General features: G+C 45.7%; 1 pseudogene; it reads left to right on the top strand.

Annotated features, from left to right (window-relative positions):
* Positions 1 to 8247: 8247 nt before the first annotated feature.
* Positions 8248 to 8904, top strand: LOC147707130 (calpain small subunit 1-like; annotated as a pseudogene).
* Positions 8905 to 27279: the final 18375 nt, after the last annotated feature.

Below are 27279 nucleotides of genomic sequence, written 5' to 3'. Positions count from 1 at the left end.
AAGCTCAAGCTTTCTCTTTTGGTCCACAACCGAAAAAAAGCGATCAAAAAACAATGAAGTAAATGCACAGTTACTTTCACAAGTGCAACAATTCAGCACATTTTTGGGGAAAGTCTACCACAAACGAATTTCAAGACATTCACAAATAATGCTCTGCACACTTGTCATTAAATTACCAATTTAAATTTCAAATAAACCCACAACCCATCCTAATACCCCCATAAAAAACAGCAAAAAAATTCACTTTATGTACCAAATAAAATAAATTGGGAAAACGTTTTTAGAAACTTACATTAATAAGTCATCAATCTTCAATAAAGAGAGAGAAGACCCCCTCCCACCCAAATAAAATCGGTGCTCCTAGACTCCATCCAGCTCCCTTCTCCATTGCCCATACCATCCAAAACTTGAAAACACGTAAAAAAACGAAAGAACTGCTGCAGGAACACCAAAAATTAAAGATAGTAAGGTGCTTTTGTTGAGAAAGAGCATGACATCCCAATCTTTTGAAAAAAAAGTGCCTTACCTCTACCCATTTCCTCAGTGAGGGGTCCAAACCATCCAAAACCTGAAAACAGAAAACTGGAGAACCACTCTTAGAAAAGCAAGAAATACATGTAGTACGGTGTACTTGTCAGGAGAGACCCACGTTAGTACCCCTTTCAGAAGGCCATGGCGCAACCAAGAACTGCTGGGCCCAACCACGGGGGCTTCGGACTTTTACTCTTTTTGTTCCGGTCCTGGCTTATTATGGGTCTTCAGCAACTGGGCCAAGCACCCATTCAGCACTTGACTCTCAGTGGTAATGCTGGTCGATCAGTCAAGGCTTCTTGGGGGAGAACATAGATTCACGGGAGTGAATACAAGGTCACAATTCAATAGCAGCAATAAATGATTGTCCTGTCAAATACATGGTTTTATGAAAAAAAGGAGTATTTACATATGAACACAAAGTAGAATACGGCATACACAAATAATACACACAGTCCCCTGAGGTTCTCTAGTGTTCGATAGGCAAGTCCCTAAATCCCACTTCCCCCTCACTAATGGTAGTGGTTATTCCCCATTTACGATAGGTGACATTCAAGTTGGTTCCCACTAGTAGTCTGAGTCTCAGGAGTCGATCTCAGAGTCTTCCAAAGTCAAGACTGTTCCAGCGCCTACAGTGCTATCAGGCAGAACAAGTTCCTCTGGGCCCTTCAGCCCTGCGATCAGTCTTACTTTCTTCTGCAGAATTCTGTGACACCAGTTTGTGGAACGCTCCCGGGGACTCCAGTAGTGTATTCTTGACTTTGCAGCGACTGGTCTTCCACAGCATTTCCTCCAATGACAGTGTAAGTTCCTCTGATCCTTCTCCGTGTAGGGGGTGACCTCTCTGGTTTCCTATACTTAAATCGTGGCTTGGGCACCCACAGGTTACCACAGCGTCCTTTACTCTGTATGTTGGCAAAACTAGGCAACGATCCCTCTTCTTCACAGCAGCCCTGTCTGGCATACGGTGTCGCTGACTATATCAGCACACAGGCAACCGCCTGATTGGCACGTTAGTAATGCAATTTTCACGGTGACCCTCTCTGGAATACAGGGTTCTTACTTGAATCCGCACACAGATGATGGCCCGATCAGCACAGCTGTAATGCAATCTTCACAGTGGCCCCCTCTGGCATATGGGTTCGCTGACTTTTGCCTGCACACATGCTACGGCCCGATTGGTACAGAATGTCTAGCTTCACGGTGGCCGCCCTCTGGCATGTAGCATTGGACTTCAGTCTGCACATGGGCGATGGTCCAAACGGTGCAGCAGCCGCCTAATCATACCTCGTGATGTGGGTCCACGAGCCACAGTTCCCCACTGGACCTCACTCCCTTCAAGCACTCTCTTCTTCCTCACAGGGCACACTGGTCTTGGCAAGAAGGCAGGCACTGGTGCACAAGGCTCCAGGGAAGCTGGTCATAGATTTCTTTGGGAGATGTTCCTTCACCCAGCTGGGAGACTGGCAGACCTTAATCCCCAGTCCTGGTTACAGCTACTAGTCTTTCATAGCTTCTCCTTCATCAACATAGAGCCCAACAGGCTACTTGACAGTTTTAGAGGCCTTGCTCTCCCCTGCTTATTGTCCATTTCTAAACACAAAATGTGATTTTCTGCATGGAACTTTGAAGTTTGTGTTCAGGGGTTAGCTTCCTTTTGAAGTGCTCACTCTTCAGACTTTCCCTTCCTACAGAGAGTAGTCTGTCAAAGCAGAAGCACCTCCAAATCTTATAACCTCACAACACAGGCTATGGGAGAGACTAGAGTTTACACCTGAATGTCAGCCACAGTGATAGGAGCATCATGAAGGGTTATATAATGGCTGCAGCACTCCTCTTTATGATTATCTTATCATCCCAATATCCTCTCTCAGATGTGCCCAGGCCCCTTTCCTGTGACCTCTCTCCAAATCAAAAGGCTCCCTTTGAAATGTATTGAAGAGCCTGGCTCTTCCTTCCTCCAGTGTACATCCCACCCAGCTCTCAGGAATGCAGAAATTTGAAACCTATCAGAGGGATTCCTCTATTCCAGTCAGCCGTGGGTCTGCCAAAGTGGCACCCAGCTGGGAGACTGGCAGACCTTAATCCCCAGTCCTGGTTACAGCTACAAGTCTTGCAGAGCTTCTCCTTCCTGAACATAGAGCCCAACAGGCTACTTGACAGTTTTAGAGGCCTTGCTCTCCCCTGCTTATTGTCCATTTCTAAACACAAAATGTGATTTTCTGCGTGGAACTTTGAAGTTTGTGTTCAGGGGTTAGCTTCCTTTTGAAGTGCTCACTCTTCAGACTTTCCCTTCCTCCAGAGAGTAGTCTGTCAAAGCAGAAGCACCTCCACATTTTATAACCCCACAACACAGGCTATGGGAGAGACTAGAGTTTACACCTGAATGCAGAAATTTGAAAACCTATCAGAGGGATTCCTCTATTCCAGTCAGCCGTGGGTCTGCCAAAGTGGCACCCAGAGCCTTTCATGGATTGTACCACCCACGGGCACACATACACCCAGCACATGCATGCAACCGCACGTGTTCTGTGCAGCACTACATACTAACTTAATGTAGGCCAAGGGTGAGTTAAGCACACAATAGCCAAACTTTACATCAGTGGGCCTTTAGGGCTTACTCTAGTGTCGCAGGTAAAAAGTCCTGTTCATTCCTACTGATTATCCAGAATATGCTGCCACCACCATGCTTGAACTACTTAACTCCAGGTAAAGGCGGTAGCCTTTCACTAGCATGAGGGTAACGCTTTGGGTGCTCCTCCCGGTCCAACATCCCAATCCGTAAGACAAACTATATCATGCCGCACATGCATGATCCTTGTTTGCCCATGACAAGAATCAGCTGCCTGGATTCAGTTATATTTGCAGCTGGGGCATTCAGGGCAGGCATTCACGTCCGTCGCCATGCAAGGGACTTTTCCATGCCAACACACCCCCGATGACCTCATTTCCTTTTAACAAAGCACCTCAAACCCACCGAGCTCCAAAATCCAAATTCAAAAGCCTCTAAAATCAAAAACACAAACAAAATCAGAAAAAATCACCCCAGGAAAACTGACAAATAAAGGTGGCTGGTGTGTTTTCGGGGGAACCCCAACTACCATCAACATTCACTTCCTATAAAATCCAAGCACCTCAACTCTATCCATCTACTTGGTCCAAGTTCAAAACCATCCACAGCCAAAAAACACACCCAAAAATATATATAAAGCTCCAGTAAAACTGAAAATTACAGATAGAATAGTACATTTGCCAAGGGGAACCCCAAACACCCCTTAACCCTTGAATACAAATACAAAACAACCTCAAATCCTTTATGTAAGCCCTTTTAACTACCCCTTACCCACGCTTACCTGCAATAAACATACCTCAAAATACTGCGAAAAGTTCAACAATCAAGTTTCAACGTGCCATAGGAGTGGCACAAGTCTTGTCTTGTCTCGACTGCGACTCTCCACTGACTGAAGAAAGAGATGTAAAACTGTCTGCGTAAGAAAATAAAGGCAGTAACAAAAACTATAAGTTCCATTGAAATCAAAGAAAATCTTTTTTTTAAAGAATTGAAATGAAAGAAAATCTATAAATGAGAAAAAAGAAAAAGTTAACTAATAACAAAATGTTTATGTTGAAAAAAATATAATAAAAATCATTACTTGAAAATAAATATATACATTTGTACAATTTTTTTCTAAAATGTGTAATGTTTATTATATGACATACACAAATGTAAGCATAAATAGTAACCTCCTGGATTTATATATTTTTATCAAATATATTTGTACAATAATACAATTCTGCTTTATTTAGGATATATGTTCAAACCAAATTTAGACTACTTAAAAATTATATTTATGTTTTCACATCTGTATTTATATGTAATATATTTAAAAAATATATTCATATGTATATAATAAATTCCGATGGAACACTTACCACGTGTTAAAAAAATGTGTGCTACGTGTATTGTGAAGTAAAGGCAATGATGTAAAGGTAGTACACTAGTTTTATGTAAAAAAGCTGGCTAATGTCCACCAACAGTATATGCCGGGTCCATGGGGTAGGCAAGTAAAAGAGAGGTATGCCATATGCTTCAGGTCAGCAACTTGCAATACAGATGGCATTGACTTAGGGTGCTATAGTTGGAGGACACAGGCCTGCCTCACCTAAATTGTTTTTTTAATTTAGGTTTTTATGTGAAGTGCTACTAACTAGCATGAGCTTACTTCAGAGCGCTTTGGAGGTGGATAAGGATATGAGGGAGCAGTTGGAGAAGCAGTCAATCATCCTGAAGTGTTATACAATGTCAGGAGATAGGCTGACATCAAATATCACCCAAAGGATGAGTAGAAGTCCAGCTGGCCTGGGTGGAAGGGTGGTCGTCTTAGGTGTGTCTCTCAGACTTTGGTAGGTTGATGTTATTCACAGGCTGTTTGTTATGATGAATGCAACTGACCAATCAGGTTTAATTGCCCACAGAAATACATTGATGCTATGATCTGAGATTTCTTAGCAAACACAAGGAGATGATGGACGGAGCGCTGAAACTTTTCAGATACTCACCCCCAGTCACAGATCTGGGTTCAATCCATCATCATTCTTTAGCTCACTTCGCCACCCCAGCTCAGACATAGCTATAGCAAATCAGTTTAGACCCTGTGCCTCATGGGAACAGTCCAGTCCGAACTGCCAAGCCATGTGTGGTAATGGACTAATTACTCAATGCACTCTCCCTACATAGGTTCTCTGCCTTGCTGCTCAGCCTTTGATGAGGTCATATAGAATGTTAGTGTGTTTGTATTGGAAGGGAGAATCAGTTGGTGTGGAAGGGCTGAGCAGTGAGGAGGCTGCTCCTGGTGGGGTACTTTAAAGGATCTGACTGACATCTTGTGACCTGTAACCAGGAAGTGATCTTATGAATAAAGCTGTGATCCTGTTCTATACCACTTGGCCTAAGTATTTCTCTACCCTGTAACACCATGCCTTCCCTGGACCAGAAACAAGCATCCTGGGACCGGTTTCGGGCTAACAACCCTCATCAGCCAGGCTAGCTTGAACCCAGTAGCAAAGTGAGCAAGGGATCCACGGCTGGGCATACTCTGCCAACATAGGGCGAACAAAGCAAACATGAGGAGATGATGGACGGATCGCTGAAACTTTTCAGACACTCACCCCTCAGTCACAGATATGGGTTCAATCCATCATCATTCTTTAGCTCACTTCGCCACCCTGTTCAGACATAGCTATATGCAAATCAGTCTTGACCCTGTGCCTCATGGGAACAGTCCAGCCCAAACTGCCAAGCCATGTCTTCCCTGGACCGGAAACAAGCATCCTGGGACCGGTTTCAGACTAAAAGCCCTCATCAGCCAGGCTAGCTTGAATCCAGTGGCAAGGTGAGCAAGGGATCCACGTCTGGGCATACCCTGCCAACTTAGAGTGAACAAAGAAAACACAAGGAGATGATGGACGGAGCACTGAAACTTTTCAGATTCTCACCCCCAGCCTGAAACCGGTCCTAGGATGCTTGTTTCCTGTCTAAGGAGGTCCTGGCCTGGCAGTTCGGTCTGGACTTTTCCCATTGGGCGCAGGGTCAAGACTAATTTGCATATGGCTGTGTCCAAACTGGAAAGGCATGGTGAGCAAAAACAATGGATTTAGTCCCAAATCTCTGTACTGGGGTGAATGTATGACATTGTTCTGCATTCTTTCCATAAATTGTTCTTTTTGCTGAGATTTTCTTATCCCGGTTTTAAGTTTGACCGAGAGACAGCTTTAGCTCTCTCGTCAGCCTCATGTATTATAAAAAAAATCTAAGATTAAAATACATACAAAGATCCATGCGCACAAGGGTTTTAAGTCAGCACTTATCATTTTGTCTGTTCAATTGTCATTCACATTTTACTTCCACCTGCCAAAGCATTCGTTTTCAGCAATGGCCCTCTTACACAGTGAATTATGGCATTTTCCCCTGATAACACATGCACATCTGCTGAAAAAGAAGTGCACTTTTGTCCCAAGATTGGTGGGTCAATCCTTTACTTTCCCAATGGTGTTTCCATTCCATTTCATAGCATTTTTTGTATTTGTTTTAGCACTCTACGGTACAGTAATTCAGAGTCAACAGTAACATTTCTTTTTGCCAGTAGGAGTCATATTTTTCTATGATGTGCACTTAAACTAAAAATACCTATTATACCTACACATGCACACAAGGGAGCACACATATTTTCTAATAAAATTATATGCAAAGTATTTTTTCATTAAATTTATTCACATTGTGAGCATATATCTACCATGTCTAGGCAGCTGTGTGTTTCCTTTTAGGTCTCCTGGCGTTGAACCGCGCAAAAGTGCGGTCTCGCCAGAGACCTATTGTGAGCGACTCTGCTTCCCAGGAGAGGGGACAGGAGCTGGCCACGCGCAGGGAATGGAGCGGGCCACGCGCACGCAAACGCGCTCGCTGTGGCCAGCTCCTGTCTCCTCTCCTGGAAAGCTGCCACACAACCACACCTCCCCCTGCATGCATGCGCAGAAACAGAGACACACACACACACGAGTTCTACTACACACACGCACGCACATACATACAGACCCGCCGCCGCTGCACACACACACACAGAAGCGCATCCCCCCTCCCCCCTCCAACTAAGCCCCACTTACCGTCTTTGTTGAGTTCTGCAGACTCTGCGGGGCTCTCCCTCGGGCATGGGAGCCCCGCGTCACCAGCACTACTTCTCTGGCCATCCGTGGGCGAGTGCGTTGGCTTCCGGAGTGCGAACTACAAACGTCTACGCTATGACATCATTTTGTAGTTCATCACACGTCAGGACATTGCGGCGGATGTGCGTTGTTACAACGCATGCTTTTAGCACGCATGCTGTAACAACGCGGTTTTTATAACGCATTATTTTACAATGCATAATACAAAGAGGTGTTGGATAGTGAATATTTTAATTTACTATTCCAACACCAGTTCCCGTTGACACTAGGGAAGGTGTTGGATAGTAAATTAAAAGTATTCCCTATCCTTGAGCGCCCCCCAGAGTCATGCGTTGTAATAGAATGCGATTTAAAAACCGCGTTGTAATAGCACTGCGTGCTAAAAGTTGTGTCGTAAACAACGTTCCCCCATTGCGGCGCATCTGGGGAGCATTCGGATTTTAAATGGTGATGCTGCAGCACTTCTCACATCCCTAGTCCCAGGGCCAGAGCAGTTGGCAGCTTCCTATGGGACCAGCTGTTCCCCGGAGTGAGCGGCTAATGGATCCTTAAATAGAAAATAATACGTGCATGATTTTAAAAGTACATCCCGGGACTACAACAAGACAGTGTATGCATTACTGCTAAATTACAAGAATCAGCACGAGATCGATAGACAGACCTCGGCACCATCACTGGACCAAGAGCGATCTCTTCTGCAGACGCAGTTCATCATTTCTTGACAGACACGAACTTCCAGTCAGGGCGGGGAGGTGCCCCTTTAATTCGTGCGGCGGAGGCGCCCTGCTCGGCTCGTCTCTTGGCAGCACAAACATTAGGGTCGGTGACTCAGAGCTCCCACTTTCCTGCACAGTTGGCAGACGAACAAGAACGCATCGAGGCGGAGCAGCCCGTTCCAGTGTGCAGAGGCAGGCGGAGAGGAGAACACTGCTTCGCCCAGGGATCCAGCAAAGTCCTTCGGCGACCCCTCAGAGACGGCCTTACGACCACCACCAACCCAGTCAAAATGTTCCTCATGAAACAGGCACTCGGGGTAATATGAAAAGGTGGCCAGGCAGGTGGCATCATGAACGTAATTGGAGGGTTGATACCCAGCCAGGGTGGCAGCAGTGGTGGAGGTGGTGGCGGCAGCAGTGCTGGTGGGAGCCGTGGAGGTGGAGGTGGTTTTAGTGGTGCCGGTGGCATTCTCAGAGGAATTATTAACATCATCAGTGAAGCAGCAGCAAGCTACAACCCTGAGCCCCCACCTCCTCCCTGCAGCAATTTTACCAATGTGGAAGCCAATGAAAGCCCAGAAGTCCGCCAATTCCGCCGCTTCTTCCTGCAGCTGGCCGGGGGGGACATGGAGGTTTGCCCAACGGAGCTGATGAACATCCTGAACAAGGTCGTTACTCGACACCAAGACCTGAGGACCGAAGGCTTTAGCCTGGACTCATGCCGTAGCATGCTGGCTGTCATGGACAGTGATGGCACGGGGAAGCTGGGCTTTGACCAGTTCAAGTACCTATGTAACAACATCAAGAAGTGGCAGTGCGTGTTCAAAAGTTTCGACCGCAATCAGGAAGCTTCATCAGGAGTTCCGAAATACCAGAAGCCCTGCAGGCTGCTGGGTTTCAGCTCAATGAGCAGCTGCAACAAATGCTGGTAATTTAGCAATGCCAAAAGCTCAAACTTAATTACTGGGAGACCTATTGCATTGCAAATGCTTGTTTTTGTTTTTGTGGCATATCCCTGCAACAAAAAACATAGAAAATGTGACCATTGCACCAGGTTGCCCAATCTGAGGTATGCCAATGCTTATTTTAAATGTTGTGTGAGGTGGGAGGAAGCGTAAAAGCTGGTTTTGCTTTTACACGACTCACACACCGAATTACGACAATGAGAATAAATGTGCACTTTGCTCACGTTTAGAAAAACGACACCGAAACTTAGTAAAACTGATGAGCCAGCACCATAAAAGCTTGCTTGACTAGGTAGAAAGAGCAAAATTAATCAATAACTGGATTTAAGATGTTTAAGTAACCAATTACCTCATATTATTAACAAGAAATGTTATGAAAGTTGATAACTTAGCATTCCTATTTGACTTCATTGCAGAGTGTCCTAACAAACTCAACTTTGGTGCAATTCCTCAATTAAACATAGTAGATGTCTGAAATTTTCTGTAGCAGTGCTTAACAGTATATAGATCATTTGTATTCAAGATCGATTTTATTTTAATGACTTTTAGAATTAATTACCATGTTGCTACTTTCCTAATGTCAGTAGGCCATACTTGAAGCTGAACTTTTCTATGTAAAAATTACTAACAACACTACAAAATGCTCATATATGTGTGATTTATTTCAGTATGCTTAAACTTAATTAGGAGTTTGTAATACTAAAAGATGAAATGTTGAATTTAAAATGTTGAGATGTCTTTTTCTCCTTAGGCTGCATTATTTCATATACATTTATCAAAAGAGGAGTGGAGAGAATAGTGGATTCGGGGGCAGATGTATCAAGCCTTTTGCGACTCTCAAAGGCCGAAATGCGCCGAATTTCGGCCTTTGCAAATCGCAAAAGGTATTTTTGCATGTTTTGGCATGCATCAAAAATTCTCAAAATAAGAAATAGCAAAAATTTGCGATTCCTTATTTTGCCATAGCATTTAAGGAATCGCAATTTTGCGATTCCTTAAATGCTATGTATGTAGCATTTTTGAATTGCGATTTTTGTTGAAGAATTCGCAAATTACGACCAAGTTGTAGTTGATGGTAATTTGCGAAGTCTTTAAAAAATGCACAATTTAGCATTTTTGATGGTGGCATGTGACGCACACACATGCCCGTAGGGCATGTATGTGTGCCATATGCACACACATGTACATTTCAGGGGTGCAGCAGGGTGTCTTTGAGACACCCCTGCACCCTTGAAATAATTCTCAAATTGCAATTAGCAAATTGCGAATTCGCAAATAAGGAAGATTAAGGAATCGCAAAAAAATAGCGATTTTTTTCATACATTCCATTTTGCGAATTCTAAATAGCGATTCCTTAAAAATCGCTATTTAGGAATCGCAAAATGGAATCTTGATACATCTGCCCCTCGGTCTCCCCGGCCACAATATAAATAAACAAGAGGAATCCACAGAAAGGCGATTGGTATGGTCCCTACAATGGTGGGGAGCACACTGTGTTCTTTAAATACCCCTCACACACCAAAAGGACCCTTGGTGTCATGCTTCATCATAGGGATCTTTGCATCCCTCTACGGAATGCGGCATGCTACTACCCAGCGACTACGCGGGAGCACTGATGTAAATACTATGTTTGGTGCGTGAGGGTATCGAATAATCAGTGATTGGTGGGGTCAGGAGTGAGTTAGTGCGTGGATTTCTATAAAATACCTGGCACGTGAGGTCTAAAAAAGTTTTTATTGGGCCTCCGTGCTGGTATTGTTAAAAGGGGCGTGGTGGAGGTATTTTTGTATTTAATGTACAATACCTCTCATGTGCGTCAACATGTTTCGAAGCAAAGGCTTCTTCTTCAGGACGGGTTGCACAGACCCCCACCTTACTCACGTCAGGAAGTGTACTGGCCTTAAATTACCAATACTATATGTCTAATTAGTGCAAGCGATAGACTAAGTGTGCCTATTTGTTTTAATCCTATTTATAAGTACCTGCAATGAGGACCATTAGTTGAATGGCACCATGAGCCTGAATAAAGAGGGATCATGTGCTTATTAGCAATTAATCAGGAGGTTCTCCCTGTCCAAACTGTCCCGTCCGTGGCTCCGTGGATGCACACTAAGTCTATCTCTTGCACTAATTAGGCATATAGTATTGGTAATTTAAGGCCATTGAAAGACCAGTACCGGACACATACAAAACCACACACACAACCACACACACACAAACACACCCAACCACACACACAACCATACACACAACTACTCACACACAACCACACACACAACTACACACGCACACACACAACTACACACACACAAACACACACACACACAAACACACACAACCACACACACCCAACCACAACCACACATACAACCACACACACAGCCACAACCACACACACACAACCACACACACAACCAAACACACACAACCACAATAACACAACCACAACCACACCACACACACAGCCACAACCACACTACACTCAACCACACATACAACCACACACACAACCACACCACCACACATACAAACACACACACACACACACACAACCACACATACAACCACAACCACACACACAACCACACACATGCACACACACAACCACATACAACCACAAACAACCACAACCACACACACAACCACACACACACACAACCACACTCAACCACACACACACACAACCAGACACACAACCACACACACAACCACAAACACAACACACAACCACACTCAACCACACACAACCACACACACAATCACACATAGACAACCACACACACACAGCCACACAACACACAACCACACACACAATTGCACACACACACAACCACACACACAACCACACCATCAGTGCACTTTTTCACCAGGCACAGACACCATCAGTCGTCAGTGCACGCTTTCATCAGGCACAAAGACCACCAGCCGTCAGTGCATGCTTTCACCGGGCACAAACACCACCAGCTGTCAGTGCATGCTTCCACCAGGCACACACACACACACCACCAGCCACCAGTGCACACTTTAACCAGGCTCACACACACCACCAGCCGTCAGTGCACGCTTTCACCAGGCACACACACACCACCAGCCGTCAGTGCACGCTTTCACCAGGCATACACACCACTAGCCGTCAGTGCACGCTTCCACCAGACACACACAACACCAGCCGGCAGTGCACACTTCCACCAGGCACACACACCACCAGTGCACACATCAATTGTTAACGCATCCACAATTAACTATGGTAGCAAGCGCAGTATGGCGCACTTTACTTTCAAATATATTCATCTAAAGCGCAGCATGCCATCATTGCTACAAAAATAAATGCACATTTTTTTGACCTACAATTTATAGACTTTTGTTGCAATTGATGTTGCAATATTTAGCAATGCCAATAGCTCAAACTTAATTAATGCAAGACCTATTGCATTGCAAATGCTTGTTTCTGTGTAGCCAAAGCAGAGCTTTTGGTTTGCATGATTCTTGTTCGACTAAACATCTAAAGGTTTGGTCTACCAATTGCAATACTTTATTTCTATGGCATGGTCTTGAGAGTAATTTATCTAAACCAGATTATATCCTGTGGGTTAGCTAAAAATTAATGGTGCTCATTGGGTAGCTGACTGTTGGACATCCAGTTTCTTCACCCCTCACTACGACAGAGAACGGGCCATTAGAGGACCATTGACTGGGGTGAAGTATTGAACATGAGTAAAATACTACCCGTATGGGCCCAGTAGTTGAGTGTTGAAATTATGTTCTTAAGTGTATTAGGCTTCAGCTGCAACAGGTTCATGTGAGTAAAATTGATGATCTAAACAAAGTTTTAACAGACTGATCCTGTGGGTGCACACTGGAAGGATTAACAGCAGTGAATGGTCATCATCACTTGGTAGTGTTCTAGAAGAGGACAAGCAGCACATGAGTGAGACCATCTGACATAATAAGATGGTAGGAGACGTTGTACACTAAAAGACCCATATTTATGGCAAAGTCATGCAGCAAGTCGGCTAGCTGTGCTGAGCTGCATGATAGTTGAAGGGCAGGAATGCACCATATTTAAAAGAATACAGCGTATTCTTGCCTTTGTCCCTGTGCTGATGCCGTTTTGGCTGCCTAGCGCCAAAGCAGGAACCCTTGCACCAGGGTGCAAGAGTGTCTGCGTTGTAATGAGGATTGTTTTGTGCAGGAAGGGGTACCTTCCTGCGCATAAACAATCCCCTGAGGCATTTTCTTCTTTCTATGTGTGCTGCAGAATGCAACGCACATAGAAAAAGAAAGTAGCGAGGCAAAATAAAGTATTTCTCCTCTTTCCGCCTCACCTTGAAGGCGTAGCAATTTGGCACATTCCCAGGTCTACCAGCAATGATAAATCTGGGAGCGCGACAAAACCCATTGGAGTTGTGTGGGAACAACTACACAATGCCCATGGAACGCCTTCACATGGCAGAGTAACGTAAAGCAGCGATTTGCGCTGCATTACTCTGGATTTATGAAGCCACTCAGGGCCACGCAAAGTGGTCTTGCGTGGCTTCATAAACCGCACTTTGGGTTTGCATGGTGAGTGCACCACTTTGCGTGGTGCAAGCGTGACACAACCCACTCATAAATATCCCTCAGTATCCTAATTTGTCCCTGCTATGTTTCTTTTCCCGTGAGCACAACATAGCTAGCGTGCCTATTGTCTATATTGTTGCAAAATACAACTCAATTTCGTAGGTTCTTTGAATGACACTGGGCCTTGTGAGGTTTATTTTGTTAGCACTCGGTACGGTTAGGTGAGGACCCACCATTGGTCTGTCAGAGATCTGCTGTGTTATAAGACTGGTGAGGTATATAGGTTGGTGGTTAATAAGGCTATCTTGCGAATTATGTCACAATAGGCTTTACTACTCAACCAGATATTTCGGATTCTATGTCGTGCTGGAAATGATTTTAGACTATTAGAATTGTATATTATGGTTTTAATGTTGCAAAGGTTTTAATTAACCGTGAAAATATAAAAAACTTGAATCCCCTCAACCACACGTCATCAAAGAGATATTCCAGAACCCTTCTTTTGGTGATTGCTGATGTCATGATTGGCTGACAGGACAAGGTCTTTACTTTACACCGCCTGGTTCCCCTTTAATGTACAAAGAAGATGCTTTTTGCGTTTCCTCGTTTTCACGCGGTTGCAGGGAAAATTGTGATTGGGCGAGAAAGAGGCAGCATTCACTCAAGGGTAGGTATCCCTCGGTCTTCTCCTAGCTGGAATACAGACAGGATTTTCAGGGGAGACGTGCAGGGTCATGCGTGCAGGGTCATGCGCACTGGTAATTCCCGCACAATCCACGCATTAAGGATTTGCAAAAAATGGCTACATATAAAAAAGTGTGCGGGAGGTCACCGCTGACCGACCCTGACATGAGGGATGATAAAGTATAAACATTTACAATTTCGTTAAACCTTTTGCCCCAAAATAATGCTGGAAAGGAAGCATATGGTTAAAGCATATAACAAAGTGTGCACTGTAAACCGTCCCCGAGAGACTGCATATCATTCAAAGGATTAAACGCTCCTGCTGTTGTAAACAAGCTGTGCTTCTTTCTGTTTCATCCAGACCCAGATTATCTCAGCACAGCAGTTTTTACTAATTTTAGCACAGCAGACAAATAAACAGATCAAAGACAAGGGGAGTCAATAATGCTTGTCAGAATCCCTTTATTTCACAAGATTATATTAAAAAAATACATTACAATCTCGTGGAACCGTAGCACATCTGCCTCTGAAACATATTAAGCACATTTGGCGAAATCTTTTCTTTCTCTTTTTTGGAATGCGGGACTTATTTTTTCAGCGTGTAATTGAACACTGCTCTGCATATACTTCTATGGATAATTCTGAAAAATAACAAGTCGGGTACGCAAAGCATTGTATGGGCCCACTACGGGGCATATTTACAAAAATATAGCATAGCACTGTACTGCAAGCAACTTTACTGCACCCAGCTGTCTTCTTCTAGGGCAGGAATGTGTTGTATTTACAACAATATGGCGCTTTCCTGTACTCACGCGGGCGAAAGAAAGCAGCCTTGCACTAGCCTAGGCCCCCCTGCACCATTGTGCAAGGGTGCCTGCATTGCAGGGATGACTGTTGTTGTGCAGGAAGGAGAACTTTCCTGCACAAAAACAATCATCAATGGAGATTGGCTCCTTCCATGTATGCAGCACACATAGAGAGAGCAAAAAACAAGGAGAAATAAAAGTGTTTCTCCTTCCTGCACCACTTATGCGCCTCGCCTGGGGGAGGGGAAGAGGTAGGTTTTTGGCACTGCCTCAGGTTTACAGATCCTTGCAAATATGGAGCAGTCAACAACAACAAAAGAGTGTTCCTGTTCTGATTTGGATAGAAAAAATGCACAGAGCACAAGGAACCAACAAAGCCCATTTGGTTTGTTAAGAAAGCCCTCACTCACCGACCTGGTCGGTGACTTGCTTCATCATCGGGCCCCACCGGGTGTGACCAAATGCCACCCCGGTGTGCTGCGACGCCAGAATTACTGCGGAGCTGGTCTTGTGAGGGTGGGAGGGCTATGTGAAAGATTATGTGGATAGTGTGAAGTGGTGGATTAAAATTGCCTTGTATGTATCAAAAAATTCTTTTAATCAGAGATCATCAAGGACAAGGTTAAAAAATGTGATGGTAAGTAAGGCCAACTAATTGGATGGTCTACTACCACTAGCATTAAGTGACAACGTGAATGGTCAACATGAACATGTTTCAGCCGGTGTGGTATAATTAACCTGGCATTCGTCAGGACCTAGAGTGTAAACCTCGGCGGTATGGGCACTCTAAGGCCCACCCAACCAGAGGACTTGAAAGTGAAAAAAGTCTGTGAAGTGCAAAAAGCGAGGGGGCATCACCACCCGAGGGCAGGACGCACACAACCTCAGGTCTCTAAATTTTAGAGACAAAAAGTAAAAAGCACCTGTGAGGAATAAAAAGATACAGACAAACATAAAAAGACAAACAGACAATTAGAATTTTTGTCGATAGGCTAGTCAATTCAAGCCAGTTACTTGTGCTCAAAGTGCCAGGGTGCACAACTCATACCTAATAGCAGAGGTGCGTGGCTCCGCCTGTGGCTGAGACTAAATGGTAAGTAGTATAGCCTTAAACAGTGAAGAGACACTCTCATGGTAGATTGCCAATTGCAAGATCTATCTGTGCGAGTGCGCAGGGAGGGAGATAAGTGAAAAAGGAGGCGAATGGTAGTGAGAACATTCAGACACAACTAAATCACTCTGCGATCAATGGGCCAAATGGCCAGTGACCATTCAGCACAAAAGAGAACAAAACGGGGTGAGAGAGGTAAGTTCTCACTTCACAAGGGATGAAAATCCACCCCATAGACCGCGGGAGGGAGGGGACGGCGCATTTGGCACATCCTGAAATGAAAGCAAAAATGGGAAAGAAAGGGACAAACACTGTCAGCAAGCAGCGTCAGTACTTAGCTCAAATGGTCCTTTGCAGCCAGGAAGGTACTCACGCCCACGGCACCTGTCTCCTGTAGGTACACCTAATCGGCCCTCGGAACTGGGTCTCGCCGATCCGGGCTTGTGGGATATGGTCGGTTTTATGAGCCTTAGGTGAATGTTGCCGCGTCCGCGCTTCCGGGATGGGAAGCGGACGTTCTGCGCATGCGCGAGAATAGCGGAAAAAGGATAGAGCGTGAACTGCTTTGGGTAGAAGATACTCACTTCAGAGAGGGAAGGACTACCTATTGCGCATGCGTGCCGGTTCGACTGTCACAGTAGTGGCAGTGTTTGTCCCTTTCTTTCCCATTTTTGCTTTCATTTCAGGATGTGCCAAATGCGCCATCCCCTCCCTCCCGCGGTCTATGGGGTGGATTTTCATCCCTTGTGAAGTGAGAACTTACCTCTCTCACCCCGTTTCGTTCTCTTTTGTGCTGAATGGTCACTGGCCATTCGGCCCATTGATCGCAGAGTGATTTAGTTGTGTCTGAATGTTCTCACTGCCATTCGCCTCCTTTTTCACTTATCTCCCTCCCTGCGCACTCGCACAGATAGATCTTGCAATTGGCAATCTACCATGAGAGTGTCTCTTCACTGTTTAAGGCTATACTACCTACCATTTAGTCTCAGCCACAGGCGGAGCCACGCACCTCTGCTATTAGGTATGAGTTGTGCACCCTGGCACTTTGAGCACAAGTAACTGGCTTGAATTGACTAGCCTATCGACAAAAATTCTAATTGTCTGTTTGTCTTTTTATGTTTGTCTGTATCTTTTTATTCCTCACAGGTGCTTTTTACTTTTTGTCTCTAAAATTTAGAGACCCGAGGTTGTGTGCGTCCTGCCCTCGGGTGGTGATGCCCCCTCGCTTTTTACACTTCACAGACTTTTTTCACTTTCAAGTCCTCTGGTTGGGTGGGCCTTAGAGTGCCCATACCGACGAGGTTTACACTCTAGGTCCTGACGAATGCCAGGTTAATTATACCACACCGGCTGAAACATGTTCATGTTGACCATTCACGTTGTCACTTAATGCTAGTGGTAGTAGACCATCCAATTAGTTGGCCTTACTTACCATCACATTTTTTAACCTTGTCCTTGATGATCTCTGATTAAAAGAATTTTTTGATACATACAAGGCAATTTTAATCCACCACTTCACACTATCCACATAATCTTTCACATAGCCCTCCCACCCTCACAAGACCAGCTCCGCAGTAATTCTGGCGTCGCAGCACACCGGGGTGGCATTCGGTCACACCCGGTGGGGCCCGATGATGAAGCAAGTCACCGACCAGGTCGGTGAGTGAGGGCTTTCTTAACAAACCAAATGGGCTTTGTTGGTTCCTTGTGCTCTGTGCATTTTTTCTATCCAAATCAGAACAGGAACACTCTTTTGTTGTTGTTGTCGAAATATAGTTTGGGGACTAAGAGTGTTCGTGACTCTCCCTATCTCTCTTGTTGTTGATCAATAAATATGGAGCAGTGTCAAAAAGCAATGGGTATTGCGTGGGAACATCCACAGCAACACCCATTGCATGCCTCTTTGCCGCAGAAAACTGCGTGGAGGAGGACCATATTTACAAGGCAGCGTTAAGCCATGCAAAGTGGCTTAGCGATGCCTTGTACATATGCAGCAGGGCACAGCGCCACCAGAGCGTCGCAAAAAGTGCTGCTCCGGTAGCGCAATCTTCTTGTAAATATGCCCCTAATTGAAAAGGGTATGCCCAACATGAAAAGGAGTTACCAGTTTCATTAAAAATTAAGCTTGGGTCCTCAAAACCAACTTATGCGGGAAGAAGGTGGTTTACAGTGGATTCACAGAAAGAATATTAGGCTCGCTCATGAGAAAGACTGTCTTGAGGATCAGAAGTCTCATGGGACACCTGTGCAGTTGTTCAAAATGTGTGCACAGCATGAAAGTGCGGACTAAGTCCCACTGAGGCATCACAAATCATTTTTGTGGAGATAAATGTTGCAAAGGTTTAAAATCTCAACATAACAGGTGATTTGAAGTACAAAGGATGATCTGGTAACTGCAAAACATGCCCAAAAAGTTCATATGTAGCCCTTAACAGTGTACAAAGCAAGTCCTTGTTGGACTTGGGACATAAAAATCAATAAAACTTCAGATAACCTTGCCTGTACTGGGTCAATTTATCAGGTGCTGCACAAATCTACAAATTTGTTCCAACAACATTTTTACACTGATTTTGTGAAGGGATGCCTCGCTGCCAAGTTGACATCAATGACCTCAGGTGGCCAGTCACAGGGGGTGACCTGTTGCTGCTCAGTCTCCAAGCATGGAGAGGCAAATTGTGCAGGCCCAAGTGCACCGCCCTGCTGCTATAAGATTCTCCTGAAGCAGCTCAAGGTACCGCACGCTGCTGGCCCAATCGGGTGCCTCTTGGATGACTTGGGCCCAGTCATTCCTAATTTTCGTCAGAATTCGTGGAAAAAGAGAGGCAGTGGAGTAAAGGCATACAGGAGTCCTGAGCTTGTCCCTAGATAGAAGGGGTCTCTGAGATCTGCTTTTGAAGTTCTGTTGTGCAAAATTGCTTACATTGCACATTCTCGGCTGTGCAAAAGGTTCAAGCCAAGGTTCTCCCTATTGCTAGAAAGTAACCATGTGCTATCTCTGGGTGCAGCTGCCTTTCATGATATGCTAGGCAACAGTGGCTGAATTTATCTGCCGTGCCACCAGGTGGTTCAATACTAGAGAAATATCTGGTCAGTTCAGTTACTTCCAGAAGGATGTTGCCTCCCAACAATAGGGCCCAGACCCCACCCCGCTCTGCTGGCTGCAGTACCACATGGTGGTATTGGTGTCCATGAGCTCCTGCACCAGCCTTCCTTTGATGGTGGGAAGGAAGGTCTTCAAATCGAGTGAATCACTCTCAACTAACAAAAATTGATGTGAAGCCAACTTTCTGCCGGAGACCACAGGCCTCTGATGCCCATCTCTAACAGATGGCCTCCTCAACCCAGCAGTGATGTATCCGCGACCTCAGTCAGCTCTTGGTAGGATAAGGACCCAGTTGCAGTCTATTAACCACCATTGTAGATATTTTGAAGTCTCCTTCCAAATCTCTATACAATACAACTGATTTCCCTGATGTTGTGCCCACTGGGAAATGTGGTCCTATTGCAGAGCCAGCACAGGCTCGGAGTCATCCATACTGAGATCCAGGACCATGGCTGAAACACCGGAAGCATATCCTGAATGTCTTGGATTCTCTGCTCTGGGGAAAAGGCACAAAACCATACTGTATCCAGAACCGCTCAGATGAACAGGAGCCTCTGCAAAGGAGTCAGGTGTGACTTTGGCACATTCATTTTGAATCTCAATGATATTAGGAGGTTCCCCTAAACATGATTGATAACTGCCTGGGGCAAGCATGGATTCAGCATCCAGTTGTCAAGGTAGGGGAAGACTGGTACCCTCGACCTGCAAAGGTGTGCTGCGACCACTGCCATCATATCTGTGAACAACTAATGGGCACTGGCGAAGCTAAAGGGAAGAACTGTAAACTGAAAAGGCTCATGTCCCTCATACTGAACCACAGGTAGCACCATTGGGCCTGCAGCACAGGAATATGGAAGTAAACGTCTTGCTGGTCCATCACCACCATCCAGTCTCCAGGGTCTAGAGCAGACAGGACCTGGGCTAGGGTGAGCATCTTGAATGTGTCCTTCCACAAGAAGGCATTGAGAGGGTAAAGATCTAAAATAGGACGATGGCCTCTGTCAGTCTTCGTCACAAAGAAGTAGCAGGCATAACACCCAGTTCTTATTTCTGAGGCCAGAATCCTCTCTTTGTCCACTTTGGTCAAAAGGGCCTGCACTTCCTGGCATAAGACAGACAAATGTTCCTCCGTCAGCCACACTGAAGGTGGTGGAAGGTGCATGAGCTTTGAAAGGAATAGAAGGGCATGGCCTCCACGGACAATTTGGAAGGCCCACCTACCTATTGAGATGACCTGCCACCCTTTGAGAAAATATTGGACCCTGCCTCTGACTGGGTGGGTGTGTGCCGGGAAGGACGTACTAAATTGGTTTTGTAGCTGCAGCTGCATGGTGGTCGGGGGAGTGAGCTACACTTTATCCTTAGTGTCCTAGTTGCCTCCATGGAGAACTGTGGCCTCTGCAATGGAGGCGTTGTGATTGGTCGGGACTGCGCCCAGGAGGGCGCCTATGGGGAGGCCAATTTCTCTGTATAGCTGCATGTAGCCTACATAGAGAAAAGGCAGAGTGCGTATGACTGGTTTGGTCGGCCCCAGAGGGCCAACCAAATAGGGCCCACAGCAGTGGGAAAGCCACTCCTCCCCGACTTGTCCGCCCTTAATCAGGCATACCCTTTTGCTTTCTCGCAGGGCGAGAAGCAGAAACATAAAATTGCATGTAAAATACCATTTTATGTTTCTGCTTCTCGCACTGCGAGAAAGCAGTGGGGCGACACTCCTCTGCCCTAATGGAGGAGCCGCCCCTGCAAATGTTTCTATTCATTTTAACTCTCGATCAGGTGGATTGGTAGGGAAGGCATTGGAAGTGACTGCTCGTTGACTCCTCTACCACCAGACTCTCTGGCGTTGGGCGCTGTGTAAGAAAGGTTGGGCCAACAGATGTAGGGTGACGGGAGCAAGTAACCTGTCAGTTAACAGGTGGGCCTGAAAATGGCTTGGACCAAGTCCTAAAAGAGTGCTTATAAGGGTCTCATTTAATGGTAATAGTGACTCTGTAATAATAATCCATATTTGTAAAGACTCTTTAATGTTTCAAGGCACATGTGGCCGTCGGGTAGATTAGATGAGCTATTGCCCAGTTGCAGATGTAGCTGGCACAGGGGATCGAACCGCGAGCCCAGCCCTCCGGAATCATCCACTCTGACCGCTACGCCACGTCTCCCGCTCTGTGGGAGCTTGACCAGGTTGCAAGACTTCCGTTTGTACATTAGTTTTTACTTCCATGGTTGGTAAATGTAATTCCAAACCTTCTGTCACTATTCGCATTACCACAGCAAAAGAGGTGATTTCCTCTGAGGCAGGACCTGGGGAAGACACAAGGTCAGTATCAGGTGAAGTGTCCATTCCATTAGCAACCTGAAGTACTTCATACCAGCTATTCTCCTCATATTGAAGAACATTGTTATCTCCATTAACAAAGTATCATTGTATGAATTTATGGTGAAAAGATTGTGTAAAGTCTGGGTGTTATCAGGTGGTAAGTATTGGAGAGCATTGACGAGAGGCTGTGAGTCAGTTGCAACTTCAGTCGAGGTCATGGTTAATTTAGCTCGGCGTCATATAGCACTATGGATTGTGCATCCTTATAGGGTTTTGATGGCTATCACATTGGTGTCCATGAAAGAGGGACCCACACAGGGGATGGCACTGGAATTCAAGCCTGTACCGTGGCCGGTCATGAACCCGCTGTAGGTCCAAGGCGCACAGATGGTGCATAGAGCGAACTCGTTGGTGGAAGTCTAACTGGAGACTCTAGCTAATTCTTGGGGCCTGAACACGCACCAGAGGGAGCTGGTGAAGTGTCAATTATACACAGCATGGCTTCCCTAAAGGCCTCACTTTGCTGCAAAGTCGCTTACCTGAAAATTGAAACATTGTCAAACTCTGAATCGATTGGGACAGAGACCGGGAGGCACATTAATGCCCTTGCGCTCTCACTGGAGTTTAGGAGAGGTGGGAAGGGGGAAATTCCCTCTTCCAATTTCTTTTGTGCTTTTTATCTGACTTACCTGAAAACTTTGACCATGGCGTTGATCTGCTATGGGGAGAACTTCGGGAGTGGGAATAGGTCCTTCCTTTTGACTCTCTTGTTGCGGTGTGGAGTGTTCTTGTGTTGGTGACGTAGAATTTGGTCTCACAGTCTCGTATGGCCTTGGGATTTATCTGGGCGCAGTTGCTGCAGGCCCTGGAGTCGTGCTCCAACCCCAGGCATGAAAAACAGATCTCATGAGGGTCCGTCACAGATATCGGTTTGCAACAGTCACAGCACTGCTTGAACACTGTTGTCTGATGGGTGACATTTACCATTGCACCACTGGATTATATTTTAAATATAAGCAGATCTAAAGAGCAATGAGATACCCTGGATACAAGTCTCAAGGCACATAAAACAAGCATTTGCAGCCCAATAGGTCGCGCATTACTGAAAGTTTGAGCTATTGGCGTTGCAATATTATTTGCAATGCCAATAGCTTAACCCTTAAGTAATGCAAGACTGATTGCTCTATCTTTTCAATGTCATATGGTTTTAGTACCCAATGGAGCACAAGCGGCGTGCTGTGCTGCTTATGAAAAACATACAATGTTGAATAAATAGAGTTTGGCGCGGCTCGCCAACCTCTATTCTTTCAATATTCTAAGTTTTTCGTTAGCAGCACAGCACACCACCTGTGCCATACTGGTTACTAAAAGCATATAATATAGAAAAAATTAGAGTTTGGCGAGCTGTGCCAGAGGAAAGAAAGGCACAGCTCACCGAACTATTTTTTCAATATTGAAAGTTTTTCGTAAGCAGCGCAGTACGTTGCCAGTGCTGTGCAGCTAACTAAACGTATATAATATTAAAGCAATAGAGTCACAGTCCCCATTAATAAAGATTTAGGAGTTTCTCGCTACCTGTGCAAGGTGAAGCAGGAAAGCTTGTCAAAGTCATTAGTAAAATAGTGCTCACAGACTGCTAATTAAACGTACCAAGCTACAACACACGTTAAAAGGACAGTCCTCATGGAAAGTTATAAAAGGAGAAAAGAGGGTAATAAGGAGGGACTACTAAGCCTATTCATGAATCAAAAGCAAGCAACTATGAAGAAAGGACATTAACAGGGGCGAATTGAAACGATGGGTGGAAAATGGATGGAGCTTCAAGTCCATACCTGAATACAGCCTGCCTCGAACAGACAGCGCAAGCGATGCCTAGGCGAGACCTAGAAAGGAACTGACATCAGCATGCATGTGTGGCACATATATATGCTCCACTCATCACATCTGGAGTGGAACGACATTGGCACGGAGGAAAAGAGAACTGCACTGAAAGGTTCCAGATCCATCCTGACATCTGGGGAATATTCACAATGTGAGGAATCACAAGGTGAGAAAACTGCAGTTATATGTATCCATAAGATGCTCCTTTCACACATCTGGCACAGCCCTCCGTGCATAACACATAATCTGAACGAGCCTTCTGATCTGTTAATGTGTTGGTTCCCATAAACAATATGGATATAACGGTGTGGCTTGGTCATGTCATTTCTCCAATGCTTAAATATACAGGGCCTCATTTATGAAAAGTGACGCATCGCTGCGTGAAGACAGCGATGCGTCACTTTTCACTGCGCACTCCTAACGACATTCCTGATGCGTCATATTTAATGTATGATGCATCATGTCGCAAGGAGTTACAGATACGTCAGTATTTCTGACGTATCTGTAAGCGCAAAAGTGACACATTGCTGGAGTGTGTCACAAAAGTGACGCAACTCCAGCAATGCGTCCTTTCACATGGGGAGAGCCCCATGTGAAAGGGCTTGCGTCAGTCTTACGCCTGCTGTGAGGCAGGCGCAAGATTTTGACGCAACAGCGTCCTAAAAGTGACGCAGTGAAATCTCATAGCTTTCACTGCATCACTATTACGAGGCTTTTTGCGGGGGAACGCCCCCTCTGCATACATTATACCTGACGCAGGTATAATGTGGCGCAGGGGTTTAAAAAGTGACGCATCTACCTAGATGCGTCACTTTTTAAATATGGCGCAACTAGGCACATTTTTTACACCGCTGGTGTGTCACAAAAAGTGACGCACCGGCGGCGCAAAACTGACGCAAGGCCTTCATAAATAAGGCCCACAGGGTTTAGGGATTCACTCATAGGGAGACGCCATCTTTTTCAAAGTCTATACTGCTCCTTTCTCTCACCCGATATAGCACACGATCAGTGACTCCATATTGGATGTATAGCCCACTTGATTTCTTTTACCAAAAACACAATATACATGCAGAGAATTATATAGAGACTCTCTTGTTTAATCTATTAAATAAATATTTTCCTTTCTTAAATGGACTAATGTTTTTAATTCACTTTACTGAGTGTTTGACGTAGGTCAGCAAATCACATGGCTTCAAACAGAATAAAACAAAGAAAGCAGAAAACATGAACTATCAGCGCCGCATAGAGGGCAACTCATTGTGTAGTTATGTGAGACTATGGAGGTGATAGTTGGCTGTACATTTTGGCTGCCCAGCAGTCCTTTGGGTGCCTTCACCCCATTCAACAGGGTGACAGTGGGAGCCAGAGGTTTAGCTAGGTTTTCCCCTGTTATAGTGGCATACTTGTAAAGGGTCCCCTGGGGTCTCTGGTGCCCTGCTGATCATGTCTCCCCAGTTTCCTCACCACTTCGCTCCTCCACCTTGGAGCAGTGTACTGCACGCAAGTCCTGAGGGGGGTCGCCATGGAGTCCAGCATCCCCTGGTGGGTTGTGGCCAGTCTCGCTTGTGAGGGTGGTCAATTCATTGACCATTTCTATTCATCTATCTAGGTCTTGCTCCTCATTAGTATTCGTTCTTACTATGCGTATCCTCTGCTACTCCGCTATCGCCCATTCTCGCAAGTTTATGCATCATTTTGGAGTTTGCTGGTGTGTGGGGGCAGACCAATGTATTGTAATGTGTCAACTTGCCAGGAGGAGACCTAGCACTGCAAAGTGAGAGCAGGTTTCCCTGTTGGCTTTTGGGGGTGGGAGCAATCTCAGTGGGCAATGTCTGGGAGTAAGTTCAGTTTTTACCCCTGAGGTCTCCCCAAGCGTCTCCATCATCACTGAGAAATAATTAGCCAACCAAGGGAGTCCCATTTCATGTGTATGAAAGTCACTGGAGTGGCATCACATCTTTGGCACCCCCGTGATGCGCAAGAAATAGCCTGTGGAGCCTCAGCGGTGTGAAATATGTTCGGTGTAAGTAGTGGAATTGTGTCTGATGCTGCTTGCCAGCTCTTTCACCTGTACACAGGCTTGGCTCCATTCCCTGTCAGTGCACCCCCTAGGTCATCATACCATCGGTATTGCACTCCTGTCAGGCCGCTGGGGCAATCGTATTTTAGAGCTTTGTAGAGACGTGATATCATGTTCCTACTGGATCCAATGTCCAGCAGTAGCTGTAATGTTTGTGATACTAGAAGTTCTGCAGGAATGTTAGGTCAGAGCTTCCGGACCGCTCGGGTATGTTTACATATTGCAAAAATTGGCCTGAGCCTAGTTTAGATTGGTGTCTAGTTTAGATTGTTGCCTTGCTTCCACAAAGGAGATAAATTCTACCCCCTGATACAGGTCTCCCAGCAGCAGGCATTTCCCTTCCGTCCACTGCCTTACGTCCATAATGGTGTGTAGCCGCTGCAGCGGGCCCAATCACCATGGTCTGTGTCATGGAAGTGCCCTATGGGCACAACAGGTGCTTCCACCTGCTTTGCATGCCCCTGGGGTACTTTGGTATTACAGAAGGAGCCACAGACGCATGTGCAAACCCTTCTGTTATACCGATAGCGCTGGCACACATAAATCGCCAGCGCTATCTTAAGAGGGTGGTCCTTTATTTGAATAGGGGTATGGCCCCATCAAAATGTGGGAATCCATTTGCCTCTGCGCCTGCGCCATATTCTGGGCACAGAAGCTGTCAGGAGCCGCACTGACAGTGCGCCACCTAAAAGGTGGTGCGCTGTCAGTGCGCCCCCTCTGGAGGGGTGAAAGGGGGTCACTCCCGCCACCCACCTGTAAGGGGATCTCTAATCCTCTATTCCCCCTTCAAAGTGCAGGCAGGGTGCCGCCTGCTCAGTGAAACAAGGAGCAGATTCAAAGCAGCCACTCCATTTTTCACCTGAATGCGAGCAATTTTGTGTCTGCCGTTTGCGCCCGGCCCACCAGTTTTAAGGTGCGCCGGGTGCAAACAGGGAGAGTGTGCCCTTTACATAAGAGGGCCCCATGATGGTACTAGGTAGGCATATGTGAGGTGATGTAAAACTGTATTTGTCACCAGTTCCCTTGCCTCTACCACTTGCCTCATGATGTGGGACTAGTCTTTCAGGACTCGCAATGCCAGTATCAGGTATCTGAGGAGGTCGGCCTCTTCAAGTACTTTACTTATACACTTTTATCCCAGTTCGGACCCTCTTCCCCCATAGGGCTGCGTTTTGGATACGACCAGCTTTATAGTAAAAAACATAAGTGAGGGACTCCTAGTACCCCTTTGTCCATTTCCAGTTTCAGAACCGCCAGATTGATCCTGCGCCTCTTTCTTGCCCATACCAGCGAGGTTAAGAGGCTGTCTAGGTCAGCCAAAGCAGTGTGGGTATGGTGCACAAAGTGTTTTGTAGGATATAAACACATCTTGGGAGGAGCACCATTTTACTCAGCACAACCCTACCCAGGACCGATAGCGCCAGGGTATTCTAAAATGTGACTGAGTCCTTGAGACCAAGTATCACCCTACCCATGTTACGTTCATACGGCTGTTCTGGGGTGTTGGCCACCTAGAGACCCAAATATCGGAAGGCAAGAACTTCCCAGGGGATGCCGACGTCCAGAAGCTTCAAACACTACTAGTGCCCTTTCCATCCGGTCTCCTCTGATCATATGCATTATATGTGATAATTGTCAGGGGTTCATGTGTGGGCCTCTTCCTGGGATAAACCCACATTGGTCTTCGTGGGCCAAGTGTGTGACAGCATCGCGTAGTGTGGCAGGCAGGGCTTTTGACAGGATTTTCGTGTCCACTTCATCATGGACAAGGGTTGGTTGGACCGCAGCTCAGTATGATATTTATC

This window comes from Lissotriton vulgaris, chromosome 6 (assembly GCF_964263255.1).
Source record: "Lissotriton vulgaris chromosome 6, aLisVul1.2, whole genome shotgun sequence".
In the NCBI taxonomy this organism is placed as follows: Eukaryota; Metazoa; Chordata; class Amphibia; order Caudata; family Salamandridae; genus Lissotriton; species Lissotriton vulgaris.
Note: the sequence above shows the minus strand (reverse complement) of the source record. Positions and strands in the feature narration are given on the sequence as shown.